The sequence below is a fragment of the Coccinella septempunctata genome, chromosome 7 (genome assembly GCF_907165205.1).
Source record: "Coccinella septempunctata chromosome 7, icCocSept1.1, whole genome shotgun sequence".
NCBI lineage: Eukaryota > Metazoa > Arthropoda > Insecta > Coleoptera > Coccinellidae > Coccinella > Coccinella septempunctata.
The window spans coordinates 9,225,281-9,244,000 of NC_058195.1; the positions used below are offsets into that span (position 1 = coordinate 9,225,281).

The following is an 18,720-nucleotide window of genomic DNA, read 5'->3' on the forward strand; positions in this document are numbered from 1 at the left end:
AACCATGAAAGAAAAATGATGAATAGCAATTATCTTTTCATCACTTCAACAAAACTTTCTCCATGCAACGGAATTCAGATAATTGCTCCCAAGTTTTTCAACGAGAAATTATACCAACGCTTTCTTGGCGCAGATTGATCCAATTTGTTTTTTTCGCTTCGGGATATTCTTGCTTAGGTATATCCCGTTGAAAAATTCAGGAGAAAATTTGGAAGGAAAAGGTGTGCAGATTATCAGACAAAATTATAATGGCGCCACATTTCGAGGTTATAGTATGAAAGATGCCTTGTAATTTAACCATTTCATGATTTCATCAAGTATTTTCTTCCGCACCTACCCACAGAATTGAGAACAGTTTTTCTTTTTTCATGGGAAAAATAAACGAACCACTTTAATCGGTGTTCGACATCTCTGGTTGTTTGATGTTGGGACGATTGATGTTTATAGCTCATATTGGACAAGGATTAATTATAACATCTAATACAACATTCTGTGGATGATTGGCTGGAGATTAATCTGAAGAAGCTTCCACTTCCCCGAGTAGACAACTTGAAATGAGTTGTAGGATGAATGGCTTATGTTCTATTGATCAGAGATGTCTGGAAATTGAGTTGTTTGTACTTCATTCCATACTAGAAGATTATTACCTGATATCATTCGAAATGTCAAGAGGAAATAATAGTATTAGGAACCAAGTACAGATGTTATATCATCGACTGACGTTCACAGTCCAGTCAGCTTCATGAACATGAGCACCCATTTCCTACTAAATAAAAATATAGGTACTATACTATATTATTAATAAAACATCAACCTCATCAACCAAAAACTATCAAGCGATATACGATATACTGATGATATTGAACAACATCTTCAGGGGTATCTGGCCTAAGATAGCAGCTCTCAAACCCGTATTTTAGAACTAAATGTTCACTTCTTCCAAGAAACGACAGCATCCATATAATGGATCATTTAATCTTCAAATGCAACTGAAAACGTTTTATAACCGAAGCGATAGAGTGTAAAAACAAACCTAACGTATAGGTGTACCGTTATTCCCAAGAGCATATCGGAAAATTCTTTGTGAAAAGTGAAACGCCCACCGGAACAAAAGAAAAATTTTTCCCTCTCAGACCTGTTGCTGGTTTTCACTGGCCTATATTCAACATTCAGAAAGAAACACGCCAACATTTTGGCCAACGTATTATGATTCAGTCACATCGTGTTTTCCAAGAGATTGTTGCTTTGTTATTTGCTGTTCGTTTCCCACCCCACGAGCTTTCTGTGGGAAGGAAGATATAAATAGGGTCCTCTTCTTTTAATTGGGTCCTTACTACATCCCCAGATTCAATGCTGAGATGCAGAAATTATTTATGCCGATTTCATTGGGGGTTTCATGTTTACCTTTCTCGAAAATGGGTAATGAAGTTTCAAGGAATTTCTGGCGCTGTTTATGATAACGCTACGCGAATATTTTAATTTGCTTGGAAGTTTCATCATCGTAAATAACTTTCGTACGCCTACAAAACTGACAGCTGCCACCACCTCCCATAGCTTTACAAGTATCGCTTGAAAACTAATGAAATAATAGCATAAAACACGAAACTCACAATGTGGTGTTCTCAAAATATTTATCAAATCACACCCTGAAATATACTTATCACATTTTTATACGTAGGTATCACAAAGATATGTTTGCATAATATGCTTTGAATTTTTCTACTTTTTGAACGTAATTATGAAGCATTTTCGTATGCTGAATACAATACATATTTGTTACACATCGATACGAAGATGTATTGATATTTATAGTTAGCCCAGACCAGTTCCATTAATAAAAAAAATATTGCGTTACCATAGCAACGAACAATAACTCATTGGAAGGGTCACTGAAGTTTTAGGTCAAAAAACTAAACCAGAATTACGCAATAAATTTAAAGAAAGAAATTGTCCAACGAAATTTAGAAAATCGAGAAGTTGGAGTATCGAGCCATCATCAAGTACCTGTATTTAAAAGGGTTAAGAGGTAAGCAGATTTACGAAGATATGCTTAATATCCTTGGCGACCAATGTCCTTCGTATGCGACCGTGAAAAATTGGATTGCAAGCTTCAAAAGAGGTAAATTTTCCATTGAAGATGATGACCGATCGGGAATGCCAGTTTCTGTGTCAGTCCCCGAAAATATCGATGCAGTTCATGACATCATTTTGTCGAATTGGGCTAAAACGGATATCTGAAGCACTGAATACTTCATACGAACGCGTTAATTATATAGTGCACGTCAATTTGGACATAAGAAAAATTGCTGCAAAATGGATACCCAAATGTTTGAATGTTGACCAAAAGCGTGCAAGGGTAGAAGCATCGCGTTCGATCTGTGCTCAATTTGAAAACGATGTAGACTTCTTAAACAGAATTGTTACTATGGATGAGACTTGGGTACATTTCTACGATCAAGAAACAAAGCAACAGTCTATGGAATGGCGACACTCTGGTTCTCCAAGAATTAAGAAGTTTCGTGGCCAAAAGTCTGCTGGAAAAGTTCTTGCTTCAGTTTTTTGGGATTGCCATGGAATAATCATGATTGATTTTATGTATGAGGGTAGAACAATAACCGGAAATTATTATTCAACATTACTGACCAGTCTACGGAAAAAAATTTAAGTGAAAAGACGCGGAAAGCTATCCAAAGGTGTTTTGTTTTTGCAGGACAACGCCCCTGCACACAAATCTCATGTTGCCATGCAAAAAATTCGTGATTCAGGGTTTGAATTAATAGAACCACCAGCAGATTTGGCTCCATTTGACTATCATCTCTTTCCTCAACTGAAAAAACTGGCAGAGCAAGAAGAAACTTTTTTTTTTAAAGGTCTTGAGACGTTGCAGGTTCGCTGTAATAAATGTATCCAATTAAGAGGACAATATGTTGAGTAATAAAATATTTTGATATTGAAATTTGGTTCGTTTCTATAGTAGGCTAAGAATTTTCCAATATATCCTCGTAGAAGCTTGAATCAGCAGCATATCAATGATAAAACATAATTCCAACACTGAATCACACTTGCTCCAACTTTGAAAGGATATTCTAGTCATCTTATCGATACCAACCATGAAAATTTCGCTTATACGTAAAATTGTGGAAGTGGTATATCACTTCCCCTGTAAACTTTTCTCTGACCCATTTAGTTCTACCCTAACACATGTCTTCGAGTAGAATCGATATGTTAGGTAAGACACAAACGTCCGTTTTTCCAGGAAAGTGCCTGGAATATCATGTCGCGAAAATTTATATGAGATACCGCTTTCTGAATCTCGGTTATATTGGAGAGAAACGGTGATTCTCATTCTGCGTTATACAGGGTCTTTCTTTCTCAACCCCGCTTCTTTATTTCGAAAGGAAACCCATATATTTTCATCGAATTATGATTGTAAAGAATAAAATGCGGGATACATCAACCTTATCCCTCAAATTAACTATTTCTTAGATATTAAAAGAATATCGCTTCTCTTCTGTGAGTAACAACTGCGAAATTCATTTTCATTGTTCCCTGTTTATCAAAGTTTCGACAATATGCCTGATTTCACGAATGGAGGTTACTGTAATCGCATTCTCATTCATATGGGGAGTGTAATCGAGTTGTTGAAAAAAATTTTCTATTCGTTTTCGAGCATCGAATAGATTGAACATAAGGTGTTTCAGACTGATCCATTCACTTTGGACAGCCTGTGTATAGATATTATATCCGTAAAAAAACACCGATTTTATTACAATTGCTGTGTGAAATATCAATGGTGAAAATATCACGTTTTCATGTCCTGGGAACTGGGATTTTCCGTTCATGCAGTGGGAAATTTCTAGAATAGATTGGAATGGTATCGAAGCAACCTGAACCTGGTTTTCCTACGTGCGTGAGAGAGTGATTGAAAATCGATATCACGAATAACTAATTTTTCTAATCCAACGGTAAAACAGATCATTGTATGGTGAATAGAATACGAAAGAACTGAATTAATATTCCAAAAATAAAATGTGCCATTTTCGAAATCCTTTCTCTAAGAAAGGAGCGCCAGTTCATTGGTATTTTAAATTAGGCAACTTTTCGAGTATGATTCAGGTGGTTGTGTGTTTCAAATGGCCACCCTAACTTTTTGTGCCAGAAATTGAAGACCTGTTGCTAGGATGGTTTGATTATTGATGAGTGTTATTGAAAACATTCCTTCCTCGTAGAGTTGTATTTGAGAAGAGAACGTACCAAATACAAGTTCATTAACTTCTGCAAATAAGCCTATCCCCCTAAAAAATCAGAATTGGCCACCGGCATTGGCGTATATGGACCTAAACTGAGGATCTCTAAAGCCCTGGGAACTGAACCCTTTATTTTACAGACCGGGACATTGGCTGTTTGCTTATGCGCTCAGGAGTGTCTTGAAATGAACCACAAAGGTGCGCATATGCATATCACCACGGACAGCCAGGCCAAGCTGAGCTCCCTGGAATCAAACTGCCAGGATCTCTGCTGACATGGGAGTAATACCATAAAGCAACTGGCCAGATGCAAAAAGTGACTGGTTACCATGACATCGTGGTGTTGAAGGAAACGAGAAAGCCGATGAACTTGCAGAAAGAGCATCAAGGTTAATACCTGCTGGACCTGAGCCTTTCTGTGGGCTTGGTAAATACCAATACAAGGCAGAGATCCAAGGAGAAATACTCCTAGACTTACTCAGTCAAAGAAATTCGTGATGATTTCACCGACCTACACCAGAAAGCTGCTAAAGCTGTCACGAGCTGAGCTTCGGGTGATGGTGGAACTGCTGACAGGGCACCTTCGGTACAAATATCATTTGTGGGGCAGTCAGCAGATGAGATTTGTAGGCTCTGTGGATCAGAAGCAGAAACAGCTGAACACATGGTATGGTTAAGTGGTTAAGTGTCCAGAGCTGGCGGACCTAAGAACCACTCATATGGGGAAACCGGTCCTGGATACTCACGAGGTAACATCCAAGGCCCCTAAGGATGTTGTCGGTTTTATCAACACCATTGATGACCTCCTTGGGTTTCTATGGAGGAGTAGTAACATTCTTTTATGGTTTTTGAACAGCCTGTATATTTTAAACCAAGCCGATTCGAAAAAGATTGTTAAGGAAAGAAGTGTTTCTTTTGACCTCAAGAATCTACTGTTGAAATTTTCGTACGAGTCAAAAACTCATCCTGTATATAACCAAATCATCTTGAGCAACAAAAGTTAAAAAGGTGAGCTGTCAAACTCTTTCACAATTTACATGAAAGGTTTCGTAATTTAAAGGAAAACTCATCCTGTTCGAGCATTTTTCTATAAATTAGTAAGTTATGAATTTTGTATAATTCTGTATTTTCAATCTGTATCATTCTGTGTACAATCTGCACGATCCCGACAGACAGCAATATTGGGAAAAACTCAAGCGAATTTCTATGTAACGAAACTTGGTTTATTCTCCAGAAGTTACCCATTCTATCATGAAATACGCCTAAGTTCGGTAAGAATCGAAACATCTTTCATTCCATAAAACTTTCTGAAGAATAATACTCCATCTTCCTGAGTTATCGATGAGTGGGTACCTACCCCTTATATTATGGAAGGGGAAGCTTCTCATCACTAACGAGTTTTCCACATTTTCCAGGAGTTTTGAGCCCCAAGAAATCTGTTGCTCCAACTTGCCTACTCTCCGATATTAAATTATGAAGTTTTGTTCCCTGAATGATTTATCAAATATGATTTTTGGTGGCACCTAAAAACTTCCAACTGGGAGTTTCCCGTGATGTTTGAAATATCGGAAGGGTAGAAGTTTTTCGTATATTTCGGGATATCGGAGATTTATGGCAACGGAAAACCAATGTTCTTGTCTGCAAGCAGTGGAAGTATAGATTTATTTATGGCTCTGGATCAACACTGTGTTTTGACCTGCATCAAATCTCCTACAGTTTTTATAGGCTCGAAGATAACACCTGAATAGCAATATAAATGCAGGGTGTCCCGTATAAGATAGGAAACATTCCAATGTGAGATAGACAACACCTTTTGTACCATCTTTTGGTGGTCTGCCACGGAACTTCAATATGCGGACGACTTATTGCTAGCAGCCCAGAGGATCCACAGATAATGTTGAACACCAATAAACATATATACGAAGCTTTAGGCCTTAGACTCAATATCGACAAAACCATAATCCTGGTAAGTCCTCCAGAAAACCTTCAAACAGATATCAGAGGATGAAACTCTAGAACAGGTCGAGCAGTTCAAATACTTGGGGTAGCTTCATAAATACTAGGGCTAACCTGGACACGAAAATACGAAACCGTATCAATTTAGCATCACGGGCATTCTGGAAGCTAAAGGACAGAGTGTTTCAAGATCACGACCTCAATATAAAGACCAAGACAGCTGTTTACAAAGCAGTGCACCTACCAACGCTTCTTTACGGAAGCAAAAGCTGGACGCCCTATAGGCGACACATTAAACAGCTTGAACAAACGCAACAACGTCATCTAAGACGAATAATGCACAAAGTTTCAAATGCAGAAGACTTGCAGCGCGCGAGTTGTATAACAATGAGGGCCCGACTCAGATGGAACGGCCACATTCTGAGGATGCAAGACACAAGACTCCCCAAAATAGCTCTGTACTCCACAGAGGGAGCTCGGAAACCAGGATGCCAGTATAAGCGGTTCAAGGATATACTGCATCAATCCCTAAAATCAGCTTGCCAATCATAACTGGGAACAACTAGCGTTAGAGATATCACAGTGGAGCTCTTTGGTCCACAGTTATAATGGAGACTCGAGAAGAAAACAGCGCCGGCCAGATCTGGTTGGTGACTATCCATGCCCTGAGTGTGGAAGGATCTGTAGGTCACGGTTGGGTCTCTTCAGTCACAGGAGGGCACACAGTCGTAAGTAGCCCTACGAAACTATAAGTTTGATCGCACCGATAGTGTGGTTTTTGAGTCTTTTTGTAAATTTATTCTAGGTAATGATCTCTCCAGCTTCTTCCTCTACCTATAACCCACCTGACAACATTTTCCACTCCGCAAAGTTGTCTTATCTCTTTGGACCTCTGGTGGTGCCAAAGGGTATGATAGCCTATAATTGCCCGCAGTATTCTCATCTTTGCTGTTGGAAGTAGATGTTTAGTAACTGCTGTGGCGGCTCTTGTTTCTGCAGCATATATCATGATAGGTCTGACACAGGTTTTATATATTCGTAGGTGTTAATGGACATATGCTTATTCCTTCAGATGATGTTCCTCAAAAAACCTGATATCATTGTAATCTTCGTTACCTGGCTTTTCACTTCTTCTGTTAAGCTTCTGCTGCTGGTAATGTTGATGCCGAGGTACTTGAAACTCGTAACTGATAGATGTTCCCTATATCACATTAAAATGTTTCCCATCTGATCCGGGACACCCTTTATATGTATTTATATTGCTTTTCAGGTCATTCAGGAGTTATCTTAAGGTGGTTATATCTAAGCTTCTCGAAAAATAAATATATGAAAGATCCGTACATCAGTCACTCTCATGTTCTGCCATCCATGAAGCTTGAAAATAACAGTTTCCAGGAATATGCAGTACACAGTCCTCCCCAAGTGCCAATCGGGCAAGCGGAAATATATCAAAACCGGAGACAAAGATGTTTCGACTTCTCTGGGATTTCTAACGCTTGTTCATGACAAGCTCGCATTATTGGAACGACAATTATACGGAATTGTTATTTCCAGTTTTGAACAGATTTTTCCTTTTTTCCAGGAAGTTTTCCAGTGGTGTTGATGATTAATGGTTGGGTTCACATCATCCCCATCGATTTGGAGCTACACTGTCGAGAACATTAAATTAAGGTAAATTATACAGCATTCAGCATTTCATGAGTCAAGAATAGAGTAGATGATAGTTTAGATCTCGAGATGTTATCAACATATAGATTCTATGTAGAGTTTTTGTACAATTACAGGGATGGTTATCTACAGGACGAGTCTTTGACTCGCTCATATATTTTAAATGTAGATTCTTAAGGTCAAAAGAAACACTTTGTTTCTATACATTTTTTTCCGAATCAGCTCGGTTTAAAAGATACAGGCTGTTGAAAAACCTTAAAAAAATTTTTACTTTTAGTTCTATCTCACAAATGGTTTTATCGAATGAAATGAATTTCGGAATATGGTTTTTCCTTTATTTGATGAATCTCTTTCGATCATAACATATAACCACGTCTTCAAGTTTTCTCATTGTGACCATTACGTACCATAAAAAGACCAAAAATTCAAAGAACTAAACTCTTGAAACAAAGTTGAAGGCTATCTAATGAATATTTGGGCGTTTTGTAAAATAGAAGTATTTTTCATATTCTCTTGTATAATGCGCCGTTTTCGAGTAATTTGAAAATAAAAAATATGTGTGGTATTAGGAAAATTGGTTGCTTCGGCTGAATACAATGGGGAACTCTCCTCAATTTGGGTTATCACTGCATATGAAAGTTTAAACTGAATAATTATGAGTTTCATTCATGAATTTTTCAAATTCACCACGGAAACTATTCGAAATCAATCTTCAAATATGGGGTTTTAAAATTAAAACGTTTACAATTTGGCAACCAGTGCCTACTAGAAAATAAAAAGAACAATGTCCGATCAGCTTGTTTATAAAATAACAGCTGTTTATTTACAGCCATCATAAGGAGCGTACTTACTGGCAAGCCTCAACAGCAACCGGCCATAAAAATGCCATAAAATTTTACTTATCTTATCTAGATCAAGATAATGTATTTGTTGTCCTTTATTATCAACGCATATTTCAGTCGACGTTGCTAGCTTGTGCAATTGACACAAAACGTTTTAAATATTAAATACCCATTTTTATTTTTCATTTTTAAGTACTTAAAAAAATTTTATTTGGGAAACGGTTGAAATGGTTATTTCAAAATGTGACGTTTCAAAGATATTTCATAAAAAATACATCATTTTTGTTAGAAGGAGTATTCCCTATTCTGTTCAAAATATCTACTGTAGTCTCACATATTAAGCGTATAATTCTGAAGGAAATTTTGTTTTTCCAGGGGTGGGATAGCTCAGTATGAAAACTTAAAATGGCTACATCTTTTTATCAGGACCGAATCGTAAAAAATGGTGAAGGAAAAAAGTGTTTTTTTGACCTGAAGAATCTACTGTCAAAATATTTGTACGAGTCAAAGACTCAGCCTGTATAGCTAGCGTGGTGTTTCCCCATCCTCTCAGGAATAATTCATATATGAGATATTTTTAATGCTTCCATATTATAAGTCATAGGTACCTAAAAGTAAGAAGTAAGTAAATAGAAATAGGTAAGTTCACTTACTCAACAAGAATAGTTGATTGATTCGGTCTCCACTTGATGGAAGTTCATAGTCAATATAGGTATAAAATAGATTTGAGAATAGTACCTTCAACATTTACTTCAAATAAGTAGTTGTCTTCAATTTTTTTTTAATTCAAAACCAAGAAAACAATGTTGATTTAAAATATGATAAATTCTAGCTATGAATATGAGAAATGATGTGACATTCATGAAATTTTGCGACCAATAGCTGGGTTTCCCCACCAATGGCTCCATGAACATCTCAGACTTTTGGACCAGCTAATAAAATCGAAGCTGCTCAGAGCGACGAGAATTTCCTGTTCGATGGTTCAGTAGCGATGTGCAAGCACCAACAGAGCATACATGATGTCTGAGCATGATGAAAGGGATGTGGCATCATGCGTGTTTATAAATAGCCCCGCAAAGGATGTCTTCGACGATGTGTGCTGTACCCGTTTTTGATCTGATCCGATACAAGGATGCTTCGTTGTTTGGACTCTAGGGCACTGGAATGCGGGGATTTGAATTTAGGATGGATATTGGGTGTGCGAGCACGTGTTTGGCCATTTTGCGAGAAAATAGGGAGGGTCAATTTCGAACGAAGCTTTCGACGCTTTAATTTCAACGATAATCTTCTGGGATAGAACAAGAAAATGAAGGGTGGCCTACATGAAACGAACCAGGTCGAACTTCAAACGTTAGCAATATAATTTGGCTATAAAACGAGGTTGTGTTGAAGAATTCTCAGCCTACTGAAGAAGCAAACGAAATTTGAAAGTCCAAATAGACTGCATTGATAGGAATCTCGTAGAAATTTCTCTTTATTCTTGGGTTTTGTTAAGTTATCTGTAACATATCTTATACATGTGTTATTTTAGGACAAACTGTCCTTGTTTTTCACTTTTATCTTCTGAGATCGATCAGTTTGATATAAGCTCGATTACAATAGAGAATAATTGAAGACGTTTGACTCCTGTGCGAATGAAGGGGATGAATTTCGAACCCTAAATCACGAACTGTTTGCATGGAAACATGCGATTCGTGTGCTAGGGCATTGTCCTGTAAAAATGATACACTTCTGGCTAACTTTCAGCGTTTCTTCCCCATAATTATTTCTCGTAAAGGGGATATTGAGGTAGAATAGTAAGTGCATGTTATTTTCTATCCTTATCTACTTATATAATCAATCGTGATTACAAATCCTGTAAATCCTACAAAAACTGGAGCAAGAACTTTTCAGCAGATTTTTCAACATGAAGCTTCTTATAGGTCTTGGATAATAACCAGATGTTTTAAATCTATTGCTGCTCTGATTCTGAGTCATAAAAAGACACCACCAAGTGCCATCCAAAGTAACATCAAGGAATAGGAAGTCTTCATATTTCATATCTGGATTTCTTGCTGGCCATTCCATTCGAGAGACTTCAACCTCTTCAAGGTACTCCTGAACGATGCGCGCACGATGGGGTCTGGCATTATCGTCCATAAAAGTGAAATTTTCACCAAGGTATGAGGCAAATGGCACTACATGCTCTTCAAGAATGTTCCTTATATACTTATCAGCATTCATAGCTCCATTATCAACGACGACTAGGTCTGAGCGAGCAGTCCACCCATACCATAATCGATCCTCCCCCGAAACCAGTAGTATTCAGGAAATTGCACTGAGCATATATTTCATGTGGACGTCTGTATACAAGGGAACGTCGATCACAATGGTAGAGGCAGAATCTAGACTCATCTGTGAAGAGAACTCTTTCCCAATCGGCCTCTTCCCAATGGATATGCTCTCTCGCAAAATCCAAACACGCCCTTCGATGCGCTGGGGTAAGAGCTGGGCCTCTTGCCGCGACACGAGGCCTTAAATCCTTTTCTCTGAGGCGATTTCTTATTGCCTGAGTGCTAATTTGCACCTCATGAGTTTGCCAAGCTGAATTTGAAGGAGGCGAGCGGTTGCAAACCGTTGTCTCAACGTAGAAACTCTCAAGTAACGTTCTTGAATGGCAGTTGTTACCCGTGGTCAACCCTGTCCTGGTCTTCGGACATTCATACCTGTCTCCCTGAATCGCTGCAACATTCTGGACACACTTGTATGGGAAACTCCAAGCCTTTCTGCAATTCTTGTGTATGTCCACCCTTCTTCTCGCAGAACTACCGCTTGGGCACATTCTTCTTGGGTCAAATTGCGTGTTTCGCGTTGCATAGCGATCGAGTGTAGAAAATCAAACGAAAGAAAAACTATTGATCTCTAGAATTGATCGAGAACAACTGATTTTAGAATGGAGCCAAATTCAAAATCTGATAATATCATCTTTTTTTTATTCCTGCTGGGAAAAACATCTGTATTGAAGAAAACCGTTGAAAGTGGATAACACATGCATTCATAATTCTGATAAAAATAATTATCATTGAGAACACCTTCAGTTGTAGAATAAATTTGAGATTTCCATAATGTGCGTTAATTTTTTTGCGCAGTGTACTTTTTTCAACGTTTAGACACTACGTGTTGATTGAGGCTAATGGAGAAGTGAAAAAATGTGAATCTGTAGTTTAAATGGAAAAACTTGTTGAAGACTTGGACTTGATCATAAATACCCAACACCTCGAATTTTATCGCCCAAAGTCTTTCCCACCCATTCTATAAATAGTCATTCTATAAAGTCCACGGAAATGCCCCTAAGATAATCCGCAGACAGATCCAGATCATTCTCCGATAAAATTTATGCCTAGGACGTATCTTTCCTAGCTTCGAATCTGAGGCATAAACCTTTCATCCATCTAGTGGCGTGCTTAGAGGGAAAAAAGGGACGCTCCCGATAATGTATCCACTTAACCTCCTTTTCCTTTTGTCACTTTATAATATAGATCGAATTTTTGGCAGGATGTGACATTCAGTTAGGATGGGGTTGCAGGGGTTATGGATATATCGAATGATAGACTACCATCACCTGAAACCTCAACTATCTTATTGTTGTTTATTTTCAAATCTACGTTTTCCAATACGATTACGTTAATTGAAAAAAAAATCTAATCTAATGGTAATGAAGAGCAAGAAGTTGATCCAGATCAAGATAACATTAATCAGGTTACAGCTTGGCAGCTCATAGAATTTCTGAGCATTGTATAACTTAGAATAGAGGTATATTCTCTAGCGCAGATTCCTATTATTATAAAAAAGTAGTAACTATTGTTTGAAACTGTTTTCATGTGATTTCAAATTCAATAGATATTCCCACATCAGGAATACTGCAGATTGTTGTCATGTGAAATAAGGAAATTAAAGAAAACAAGTAAAAAATGTGTGAATTCATTGGCATTGTGAAAATATGCATGAGTTATTTTCGACCGTGTTGAAAGGGTCTAGACTTAAGAACTCTGAGTACATAGTTAAGTTAAATGCCGCACCCTGTATAACGATAATAAATATGGCACAATGAGTGCATTCTTCGGCAACGTGAGTGTAATTTATTTCTCCTAAATTCTGCCTTTTATAAAAGCTAGACTAAGGGGAATTTATGTGAAAAGGACAATGGGTTTTACTGCTGTCACAACAAGAACTTTATTCCACTTTTTATACTCTGGAAAGTTACGTGCAGAAAGGAATGGTAAGGAAAAACTTTCGAACAAAACGAATTTTCCCTGTACTGGTCATACATAACATGAGACTTTGAAATACTCGATTGTTTCCTGTATTACTAAGAATTTATTTCTTAAGGATCTGTTATCCGATCACAAAACGCCACGATAATATTTCTATCTAAGGGTTGATGTTTTTTCCCAAATGCTTCTACAGAAAGGAACATACAGGGTGACAAATTAAAAACTTGCCAGGCCAATAATGCCAGAACAGGTCAATTTTTATTCGGAGGGGGACATGTTTTGAGCAGAATCGTCGAAATCTCCTCAAACCTAGGTGTAGGTACAGGCTATCACCTGTAAATTCTTAATAGGGAATAGGGGGGGAGATTTACCTAAATTGATAGATCACTTGACCCTCTTCATGAATACCATGGTTTGCAAATTTTTATTGATTCTTTGAAGTAGTTACAGGAGGTGACACTTTGAAAACTTGCCTTGGCAAGGCCAATTATGTCTCGACAAGGATGTTTTCAGAGAAAAATCGGGAACAGGTCAATTTTTAAAGGGAGGGGACATATTTTGAGCAAAAATGTAAGCCGAAATCTCCTCAAACCTAGGTGTAGGGGCTATCACCCCTAAATTTTTCATAGGGAATAGAGGGTGAGCTAACCTCAATTGTAAGACAATATGTCCCTCTACATAATACTAATTGTCTTATATAGCTCGCCCATTATTCCCTATTAAGAATTCAGGAGTGACAACCCCAACACCAAATAAGGTTGAGGAGATTTTGGCTCATAATTCAGCTAGAAACATGTCCCACTCCGAATGAAAATTGACCTGTTTCGGCATTTTCTCTGAAAACATCCTTTTCGAGACATAATTGGCCTGGCAAGTTTTCAAATTGTAACTACTTCAAGGATTTAATAAAAATTTGCAAACCATAGTATTCATGTAGATGGTCAACTGATCTTTCAATTGAGGTATAGCTCACCCCCTATTCACTATTGAGAATGTAGGGGTGATAGCTCCTACATCTAGGGCTGAGGAGATTTCGGCTTACAATTCTGCTCAAAATATGTCCCCCTAGGAATAGAAATTGACCTGTTCCAGCATTTTCTCTGAAATCATCCTTGTCGTGACATAATTGGATTGGCAAGTTTTTAAATTGTCACCCTGTACATACAGTGCGGTCTCTAACTTGGAATAAATTCAGTTAATCAGTCATCGATGGGTAGTGAGTTGTGAGAATTCAAAGTGCTCACGAATCACGAAATATTATAAGATGGAATATTTGATACAGAAGGGCAACTCGCTCTGCGAAATTGATTCCTACGGTAAAAAAAACCTTTTGTAAATATGATTATTTCAATCTTTTTTCCATATTTCCATAAGAAGTTTTGAGTTTATCACGAAAATGATAATAGTTTTCATCTTGGTTACTTTTGATATCTGAATATTTCAACATGACACTCTAGTATGAGGATATATTGAAAAATTCTTTGCCTACTATCTACTATAGAACCAAACAAAATTTCAATGTCGAAATTTTTTATTAATCAACATATTGTCTTCTTCATTGGATACATTTATTACAGCGAAACTGCAACGTCTCTAGACCTTTCAAAAAAAAATTTCTTCTTGCTCTGCAAACCAGACCTCCACAGCTTTCATAACCACCTCGTTGGAATACAATTTACGACATTTCACACTTTTTTCCAGTTGAGGAAAGATATGGTAGTCGGATGGAGCCAAATCTGGTGAATAAGGGGGGTGTTCTAGTAAGTCAAACCCTAAATCACGAATTTTTTGCATGGCAACATGAGATTTGTGTGCAGGGGCGTTGTCCTGCAAAAACAAAACACCTTTGGATAGCTTTCCTCGTCTTTTCTCTAAAATTTTTCCCCTTTGAGTGGTCAGTAATGTCGAAAAGGTTATTATTCTACCCTTATCCGAAAAATCAATCATAATTACTCCATGGCAGCAATCCCAAAAAACTGAAGAAAGAACTTTTCCAGCAGATTTTTGGACGCGAAACTTCTTAGGTCTGGAAGAACCAGAGTGTCGCCATTCCATCTATTGTTGCTTTGTTTCTGGATCGTAGAAATGTACCCAAGTCTCATTCATAGTAACAATTCGGTTTAAGAAGTCTACATCGTTTTCAAATCGAGCACAGATCGAACGCGATGCTTCTACCCTTGCACGCTTTTGGTCAACATTCAAACATTTGGGGATCCATTTTGTAGCAATTTTTCTCATGTCCAAATTGACGTGAACTATATAACGAACGCGTTCGTATGAAGTATTCAGTGCTTCAGATATCCGTCTTAGCCTAATTCGACGGTCTGATAAAATCATGTCATGAACTGCATCGATATTTTCGGGGACTGACACAGAAACTGGCCTTCCCGATCGGTCATCATATTCAATGGAAAATTTACCTCTTTTGAAGCTTGCAGTCCAATTTTCACGGTCGCATACGAAGGACATTGATCACCAAGGGTATTAAGCATATCTTCGTAAATCTACTTACCTCTTAACCCTTTTAAATACAGGTACTTGATAATGGCTCAATACTCCAATTTTGCGATTTTCACAATTTTGGTGGACATCTTCTTTTTTTAAATTTATTGCGTAACTCTGGTTTACTTTTTTGACCTCAAACTTCACATTGATACTTCTAATGAGTTATTGTTCGTTGCTATGGTAACGCAATATTTTTTTCATGCGTGGAACTGGTCTAGGCTAACTAGATATCAATACATCCTCGTAGGTCCATCTTATTTTCAATCTATCGGCAATAAGGATTCAGCTCCCCAGAACTGTGATTATTTTGAATCATTAGTTTCAACACTTTGCTCAATAAGTCTTCAGGATATTGCCGATGCTATGCTGATAAATCTGTCAACCATAAGTTATATCTACGAGGCCAGGTGTGAGCTCCTTCGGTTGGCTAGTTATGGACACTGTTTCCTGCTACAACCCACAACTTTTCTGCTGGCAGGAAAATGGGGCACATATGGCACATGCTATTTTCCAGACAACTCCATCCATAATTTGCCTTTACCCAATCTTCCTTTCGCAAACTATGAACACCGTCGCTTCACAACATGAACTAATTTAATTGCTGAAGCTACAGGAGGCTGACGCATAAGCGTCGAACTTGCTGCAATTTCCAACTCCTGGAAGGATCCGGTCTCTTCAAAATTAACAATATCCATGACACGAAGCCATCCGATCCGATCCGCAAGCTGAGTTTCATCCAGTTTCGCGGTTTCCGGTTTCTGCTTTGCCGTGCCGTTGAAACTGACGAGATTTAGGATCTACAGGTGTGTCATGTGACAGGACAAATGGACCAGGCGACTGCGGAGATTAAATTGATCATTGGAGCCGGAACGGACCGCTTTAATTTAAATTCGAAGGGTTGTCAGCGGGATTTACTGTTGGAGCTTGGGGCGTGAGACAGGGGAATTTGCGAATTGACGGTGTTGAAACCCACGCAAGATTCGAAGAATGGGAAGATATGCAAACAGTCATTGAGAACTTCCAATACCGCTCAGTGGATTCTTTGCGTACTTGAAGGGATAAAAAAATGATTTTGTAAATGACCTGATGAAGTTAGGTATCTACATACGCTTAACCTATCTAAAATGTTAACAGTAAATAAGACTACAATAATGCAATGCCAAATATATGGAAGATTATGGAAGTAACAGCCGCTAATTCCCTTCACATTCCTTTTAGTTGGGGAGCCCAAGAGGAAAATTAGGAATTTACTCGAAAGTGTCAGATTAATAAAAGGGGCGATACCTCGGACCCTGTAGAGTACCACTACCAAAAATTAGACTTTGTATAATATAGGGGGAATTGTCTAGGACAGCCTGTCAGAATAGTGAAAAAAAATGAGTAATGTATACTTCATTCACTTTTATTTTAGCAGTCGGTTGGCCATGGAAATTTGACACATTTCACTCTGTATAGTACGAAAATGTGGGGTTATGACGCTTGTCAAAACATTTTTGGGTTTTGAATCAACGCTATGTTGCCCGTTCTACGTAAAAGTTTCTGTTATTACGTATTTTATCACAATGTCGAATCTCTTCGAAAAATATGTGACGAACATAATTGAAGTTTATACAAACTGACTGAAGGCGTACCAAATCCAGTTATTTGCATGGAAAATACAAGAGATCAGTATAATATGATAATATGCACTAGCTTGAGGAGAGTTAGTGTTCGTTATCTTCTTTGGCTTAGATCAGTTGTAGATTTCAAAAATATTAACCCGAAGATGAAATGCATATGATGAAGTGGTTGGGAATGGGTATCTCCCGAAGAAATTAACAGATAATTACAAGAATGTTAAATTCTTCAACAAAAATCATATCTTGCATCAAAAGTAAAAGGAATTGAAGGAAGTTTCAAGTTAAGATGAACTTCACCTTTGAACAAAAATTTCACATGAATAAACAAGTAACAAGGCGACTTGCGCGTATGTGTGGCTATTCATCTTAATACATTGATGTAATAATAATAATCAGGTATTTATTAGTACCTTAAGACATTTACATTGTATAGGACAAGTCAAATGAAAAATAGAAAAATCCATTTTAGGGAACTTATTCTCCGATGACATTTATCGAAAATCCTGTAGTAAACTTTTCGCATAAATTCACTCAAACATAAAATTCTCAAATGCCACCACTTTTTTGGGTCTCCCAATAGAAGGAAATTCTTTGTCATCCTCTTCATTCACAATCTTTTTGACTTTGGAAATATTCAGCTGAAATATAAGTCGTTTAGATTCAGATGAAACATTATATAAATTCTCTTACATTGAATATGTTCGCTACCGTCTGACGTATTGAGGATTTTAGAATATCAGGGAACTATTTGAATGAGCGGACCTGAATTCTAAATAGCACTTCCTGAAACCCTTTATCTTTTTTCAATCACTTTATCTTTTTTCAATCACTTTCGGCATTTTCGTAATAAAAAATTGATATTAGTTGTGGCAACGCCGTTATGACATTTCATGAGTGCCAACCTAACTTCGTTCTAGTTACAAAAACTTGTGAAAATTATTTCATGGCCAACCGACTGCTAAAATAAATTTGAATGAAGTATACATACTCGAGCGTGTCAGATTAAGATATACCTATGTGATAAATTAGATGTTGAAAAGTATATATTCTCTTAATCTGACAATTTAAGCTTGACGAAAATGTGTGGGAGGGCGACAAACTTGTATAAAAAAAAAGTTACGTGTACATTCTCGAGAGCTGTGGCTTTTTTTCTTATTTTGAAGCTAATGATTCAAGAATAACGGAAAAAATATAATCTCTCAGTTTCAGCAAGCTGAAACAATACAAATTGGGCATAAAGGTCACAAAAATCAGATTTTTTGAATTATCTCCTTCCCTGGGCTTCAAATTGTTTTCGCATTCATTATAAAAGTTGTAAAGCATAACATTTTCTACAAATTTTGTCCGAGGCAATTTTTTCTACGTTTGAACGTTTTCGAGATATATGGCGATGAATGTACATTAGACAGGGTTTCTACAATCTACATTGACCTTGGCCTTTCGCATGAGTGGCTTACCTCCTCGCCCTTTTCGCCCTCTAACTCGAAAACCGTTAAGAGTAGGAAAAATTGCTTCAGACAAAAGTTGTATAGAATTTTATTATCTACGACTTTCAGTATGAATACAGAAACGATTAGAGGTACAGGATGGGAGATATTTTTAAAAAATGCCTTGTTATCATCTTCAAACT

The 18,720-nt window shown here is 37.5% G+C and overlaps 1 protein-coding gene across 1 annotated transcript in view; it reads left to right on the forward strand.

Moving 5' to 3' along the window:
* LOC123317075 (probable G-protein coupled receptor CG31760) overlaps positions 1-18,720 on the forward strand; it is a 68,603-nt gene that overhangs the window by 2,034 nt on the left and 47,849 nt on the right. The window contains exon 2 of the mRNA XM_044903437.1: positions 7,786-7,874. The gene's annotated coding sequence lies outside the window, so the exon portion shown is untranslated. The remainder of the gene's footprint in view (positions 1-7,785; positions 7,875-18,720) is intronic.